This window comes from Carlito syrichta, unplaced genomic scaffold, assembly GCF_000164805.1.
Source record: "Carlito syrichta isolate Samal-C Ts95f unplaced genomic scaffold, Tarsius_syrichta-2.0.1 Scaffold315185, whole genome shotgun sequence".
Lineage (NCBI taxonomy): Eukaryota > Metazoa > Chordata > Mammalia > Primates > Tarsiidae > Carlito > Carlito syrichta.
Genome location: NW_007259281.1, coordinates 83508 through 90637, shown reverse-complemented (window position 1 = coordinate 90637; position 7130 = coordinate 83508).

Sequence of the window (7130 nt, the reverse complement as noted above, 5' to 3'; positions counted from 1 at the left end):
AGTGTCCGGATGCTGATGGTTGCCACCTTGAGCACCTCTTGTAATTGCAGAAGTCAAACGTGTCTTGTATTCATCTTATTGAGTATTACAATTTTAATACAGTTTTTCCCTTTCTTAAAATGGGAATACATTGTTTTGGCATCCTCTGTATATACAATTATTGTGTCATCAACAATTAAAAAAACCCCACCTGTCCAACATTTCCCCGAAATGATTCATTTTACGTTCCCCCTTACAAAAGGTATGCAATTTCTGATTTCTTTGAATCCTGATTAGAGCTTCCTGCTATCAGCATTAAAAAGATAGAATGAATTTTGCCCTGCTAGGTTTTGGACTTGCTGGGGACCCATCGCCCCCATCTTCTTTCCAATCTCTCCCCGTTTGAAATGGGGATATCCGTTCTTTCCCTTTCCCATCACTGTAGTTTTGAAGCATATATCTTGTCTGGTTTCAAGGATTCACAGCTGGAGAGGAATTTTCCCTCAGGATAAACCATCCATTGAGTCTCACAAAAACTTGATTTAGATGGTATTTAGATGAGACTTTGGACTTAGAGTTGATCCTGGAAGGGGTTAAGACTTTTGGATTGTTGAGATAGAATGAATATACTTAGCAGGTGAGAACATAAATTTGGGGGATCAATTTGGGGTCTAGCGGGTGGGATATTATGGGCTGAATTGCGCTCCCTAAGATTCATATGTTGAAGTCCCAACTCTCAGTACTTTTGGATGTAACGGTTTTTGGAGATAAGGTCTTTATGTCTGGTGTCCTTAGAAGAAGAGGAAGGGACACCAGGTGTGTGCACAGAAAAAAGGCTACACGAGTCCACTGAGAAGGTGGCTGGCCATCTGCAGGCTTCAGGGAAACCAAACCTGCTGACACCATGTTTTGAACTTTGAGTCTTAAGAACTGTGGAAAAATAAAATTCTGTTGTTCTGTGGTATTTTGTTATGGAAGTCCTAGAAAATTAACACACCCATCAAAAGCAGTCTTCGTGTCTGCTGCAGAGTTTTGATTTCTAGCGTTTCCTTTTGACTCTTCCTTAGAATTCTCGTCTCTTTGCCTACATGACTGATCTGCTCTTGTGTGCTCTCCACCTTCCATTAGAGACCTTAGCATATTAATGAAGCATATTAAGCAATCACAGTTGTTTTAAATAAGAGTCATTCAAAATTATGTTGGTTAACTCAAACATCTCTGCCATATCTACGTCTGGTATGGATGTGTGCTCTGTCTCTTCAAAATGTGTGTGTGTGTGTGTGTGTGTGTGTGTGTGTGTGTTTTGCCTTTTAATACATGTTTTTACATTTTTTTCAAATAGAGCTACCTTTATTCTCTTTCTAAAGGACAAATTCACATAACAGAATTAACCATTTTCATGTGTACAATTCAGTGACATTCATAGTGCATTACATATACTATGTAACCATCACTTCTTTTTAGTTCCAAAGCAGTTTCATTGACCGGAAAAGAGATCCCAAAGTGGCCGGGAGCGTGCCGCTGCTCTCCAGCCTGGGTGACAGAGTGAGACTTCAACTTAAAAAAAAAAAAAAAAAAGTAGTCATTCTCCATTCCACCTTCCACTTAGTTTAGCAACAGCTAATCTGCTCAAAAGCAGGCCTTCCGTATGAGGTTTTATGTTTATCTCACAAGTGGGTCGGCTGTGTTTACTGGTTCCTAAAGCAGTAGGTATTAGAGGCTAACATTTCCTCTGGTGTTCATGTTTCTTCACAAGGCTTCTTCTTGAGTCTGAGATATGCACAGAGCTCCTGCAGACGTGTTCCCCTGTTGTTATGCAGATGCTAGGTGCTATGTTGATGGGAGAGTGTAGGGGGAGGAAAACCATTCTATGGTCCTGTGTTTAGGTATCAGTCTTTTAGTGAGTCTGTGTTCTGAGGCTGTGATATTCTTAGATGGTTCCTAGCTTTCTTACCCTTAGGTGAGACCATTAAGTCTAGAGTGGACTGGAGTCGAGTATTTCCATTCCCCAGTATGGAAGACTCCATGAAGCTAGTTGGGTATAGCACTTTCACCTGCTCAGTAAGGCCAAGCTCTGATAAAACAGTTTCTCTTGAGGGCAGGCCCTGTTAAGAAGAACAGATTGCTCTGGACATATTTCCAGATGGCTACTTTTCTCCTTTGCCTGCCAGAAGCATGGGAGGATTTTTCTCCAGTCATCACTGTGAGAATCTGGTGGGGCTCCAGGAGATCAAGTTCACAGAAGTGTGAGAGGATCCCTACAACTGGTGTTTTCAGCTCTCCAACTCGAAGAGTTTGACATTTCCGGCAATTTGTCAGTTCCTGTGGTACTAGTTTCAAAGAGTGTTTCTGGGCTTCTGCTCTGTTACGCTGTGAATTCTATCTACTTGTCTGTCTCTCTTATTTTTAGTTGTGTTTTGCCCTCTGACCTCCATTCTCTGATGGGCATAAGAAGAGTTTCTGATTTTTCGTAGTTTGTTCAGCCTTCTTCTTCTGTGAAGATGAGACTGATGGTTTTCAGGCTCCTTACCTGCCAGACAAAAACCATAAGAAAGTCTCCAGAATAGTTTAAAAATTTTATATTTAATTTGGAATTATGGCTGAGAGACTAATGTTTTTTTTTATAGTTTTGTTGAAGTGTAATTGACAAATAAAATTGCATGACTTAGGGTGTACCTCATGATCATTGGATAGCACATATTTTGTGTAATGACTACCACAATCAAGGTAGTTGATCCCTAATCATGTAATATATTAGATTCCCTGTACTTATGTATCTTTTAACTTTCATGCCCTTTGACCAACATCTCTTTCCCCACGCCTGGTGCCCCGGTAATCACCATTCTCCTCTCTGTCCTGATGAGGGCAGCTTTTTTAGATTCTCCATGTAATTGAGATGATGCAGTATTTGTCTTTCTCTGCTTGACTTCCTAATGTTATTTTAAAATAATTCTTCAGAAACCCCAAGTAATACCATTTATGTGTGTGCGTTTTTAAGTGGTCTGATTCCCAAATCTTGTATAAGGTGTTGCAGTTATTTTATAGAATGTCTTGTATTATTTGTATCTGCTATATGTTAAACAATTTAAAGTTTAGGCCACGAGAAAATATTTGACAATGAGGTGTGCGATGCTTGATGCATCTGTTCCACAAATATTAATTAGCGCACACATAGATTATATGCTAATCATGGTTGTAGATATTAGCGTGTTCAAATATGAGTGTCCTTGTTGTCCTGGATTGAAGGATGTGGAGATGAAAAAAAGGCAAGATTAAATCTTAAGCATGTACCTTAAGATGGTGATTTGTTGTGAAGATTGGTAGACTGCTTAGGCTCTTTCTGTGATGGCAGATTGTGACAAATAAGAAAAAAAGGGGCTTTTTCAATAATCAGTTTTAGATCTGCTTACATTTTGGAATGAGAATTCTATTGAGTAGTTGGAAGGAGGAATACTGGCATAGAGGGTTTTGTGAAAAGAAGTTATTGGACTTTCATATGTACCATTTCTCTATGGTCCAACATACACTCTGCACCTGGACAACTTACTATCTAGAATTTCATAATTTTTGACTGGATTTCAGAACATTTTCTTTTTCTCAATTAAAATTCTGCATTTCTATATTGACTATTATTATTATTATTTCTATAACTTTTTAAAGATATCATTTTTAAGTGAAATTCTTATAACAGCATTTTAATAAAATAAGTCTACATAGGAATTCACTGCAAGACCCCTTGATAAATCCTGCTTACACACGCCATCTAGACATACTGTGTACCCAAGACAATGCCTAGTCCATGCAGAAGAGATGAAAGTGGTTACTTCATCTCAATTTACAATGGCCTAATCTTATTTTATACCATGCATATAGCTGCTCATATCACTGTGAGACTATAGCAGCAAAAAAATGGGAAATATTATTATTATTATATTGAGACAGAATTGCAAAACTTAATAGAGAGGTAAATGTAGTTTTTACTATATACAATATATCATATAATTATTAGAAATATTTATACAGTGAAGTCTTTTGAGTTGGTTATTTTTAAAAATTTGGATGATCAACTTGACATAAGTTTATTTTATCTTTTTAGTAGTCTCATATATATATATATATATATATTTAAATCTAGAGTTTTAAATAGAATTGCTTGGTTTTTAACAACATTAAATAAGTAAGGATAGGAAAGAAGAAAGTACATAAATGGGCAAATCAAGTTTGGTCACATTCTCATTAGCTCCCTGGAGCTATTTTTCCGTAGTGCTCTGGGGAAATATGAAATTGAAATTCACCACAACTAAGTATTGAAAACAGAGCAACGCTATTTCAATAATCAAGCATCTGAAAATGTGTAGAATTGGGCCAGGCACAGTGGTTCACGCCTGTAATCCCAGCACTTTGGGAGACTGAGCAGGGAGAATCTCTTGAGGCCAGGAATTTGAGATCAGCCTGGGTCCAACAGTGAGATCCCCGTCTCTACAAAAGATGTTTTTTAAATTAGCGGGGCACGGTGGCGCCTGTAGTCGCAGCTACTTGGGATGCTGAGGCAGGAGAATTGTTTGAGCCTAGGAGCTCAAGGCTGCAGTAAGTTAAGATAGTGCCATTGCACTCCAGCCTGGGCCACAGAGTGAGACCTTGTCTCTAAAAAATTAAAAATATAAAAAGTGAGAATAAGAAATGAAAATGTGTGGAATCAAAATGAGAATAAAGTGGGGAGGTGCAGGTGTCTGGCAAAGCCCAGTTGTTAGAGGTTAAACAAAGTTGAAAGTTAATATTCGGTTTTAAAATCCCAGTGGCTGAATTATTTTTCACTAAAATGGTTATAGGATATGGTCAGATTGTCTCTCCATATCATCTTGCTGGCAGTGGAAATTGCTAATCTTTAAAAATTTTTGCCAATCTGTCAGGTAAAGAATAACTGATTATTGTTTTACTTTGCTTTTTGTAATTTTATTTCCTTAATTCTTAATAATGCTGGACATTCCTTTTTTTTTTTAACTGGAGTCTCCCTCTGTCACCCAGGCTAGAGTGCCATGGCTTGCTCACAGCCACCCCAGCGTCGACCTGCTGGGCTCTGGTCATCCTTCCACCTCAGCCTTCCAAGTAGCTGGAACTACAGGCGTGTGCTACCATGCCTGGCTAATTTTTGATTTATTGTGGAGACAAGGTCTTGCCAAGTTGCCTGGGCCGGTCTTGAACCCGTGGGCTCAGGCAATCCACTTGCTTAGGCCTCCCAGAGTGCTGGATGACAGGCTGAGCCACTGAACCCGGCCGATGTTGGGCATCCTATCATATGTACTTGAAAGACTTTTTAAAAACTTCGTCTATGAATTTCTGATCATGTTGCTTGTTCCTTAGAAAAAAAATTATTCTCAGATTTTATAAGAGGAGCTCAGTTACTGCAGGGATCATGTCCATCTTGTTTATCCTTTTCACGATCAGAATAGGGCTTGTCATGTAAGAAGGGCATAATACATTAATTGTTTGTTGGCTTAAGAATACTGGGGATTGTTCAGTCATGCACATCGCAAATAATTTTCCTCAGTTTATTATTATTTAACTGTGTTTTTGCTTGGTAGTTTTGCTTTACATCGTTCTGTTTAATTTTTGATAGTCAAATTATCATTTTTTAATGGTTTTTGGCATTTGGGTCTTAGAGAACGTCACTATTTCAAGTACATTTTCATAGGTATTTGCTTCGCAGGTATTTTTTTGGTTATTTAGAATTTTCTTTCACGCATCTCAATACTTAATCCATCTGGATCGTCTGTCTGTTAAATTTAATTATAAAGTGTGAAGTAGTTATTTGCAAAATAATATATTTCTACCTCATTCTTTATAATGAAATTAATTTCGCTTGAATTAAATATGTATTTAATCCAATTATGAAGAAGTCCTCTTTTACTATGTGCAAAATGGAATAAACAATTGGATCTACTTTTAGATTTAAATTGTCCTGCAATGACAGGCTAATCTTTTCTGGCACCAGCATATTGTTTCAACTATAGTAGATCTAAATTTTTTGACCTTTGATAATTCGAGCTTTTCTTCATTATATATTTGCTTGCAAGTATTTCCTCGGGTAGTCTTCAAGATGCATTTGAAATAATTTTGTTATTGCTAAAGCAAAAATATCATTGCTCAGTTTTGATTGAAGTTTGAATTTGTAGATTAAATTAGGCAGAATTTCTGTAACAATTTTGATAGTTCTTTCTACAGACGAGTTATACTTTATTTACTCAGCATTTCTCTTACGACTTTGTACTGTGTATCTACTTTTTTCAAATAGGTTCTAGAAATTATTCTATGTCCCATAAGTGATTTTTCTATTGCGAATGAATTTTTTCTATTCTTGTTTTCAATTGGTTAAGATTATTTCATACTCATATTAATTTTTATAACTATTCATTTTATTACCATAATTAGCTGCCACTCTGAGTATTTTACCCACAGAGATTTAAAATGAGGAGTTGGAAGAATTTTGAAAAGGGAGAAGAAGGGGTCAATGAAGAAGCAAAAAGAGTGACAGAGATGCAGAAACTCTAGAAGATGCAATTGCTGTTACTTCTAGAGCTGTCTAAGATGTGTTACCATGACCAGTCCTGGAATCCCAGAAAAAAAAAAATGTCCTCTTCCTCGTTTTCTGGACTCTTGAATCCAGCCATCCCTGGCACAATAGATGTACCTGGTACTCCTGACCCTCGGCTACAACAGCTACTATCTATTGCCAGTAATTGCAGAATCTAACAGGAAGCCAAGTAGAAAGGAAATCTGAGAAATAGAGTTCTAGTCTCATTGTCCCCTATTAGCAAAGAGAACTGGGAAAAGTTGCCTGAGGACAAAGAGACACCAAATGTAAACCCAAAACCAAAATGGCCACTGGGTGCAGTTGCTCATGCACTTTAGGAGGCGGAGGTGAGAGGATTGCTTGAGCCCAGGGGTTCGAGACCAGCCTGGGCAATTTGGCAAGACCGCATCTCTATGATAAAAAAAAATGAAAAAATTAACTGGTTGTGGTGGTGTGCACCTGTAGTTCTGGCTATTTGGAAAGCTGAGGTGGAAGGATCGCTGGAGCCCAGCAGTTCAAGGATGCGGTGACCATGAGTGTGCCACTACACTCCAGCCCGGGCAACAGAGTGAGACTCTGA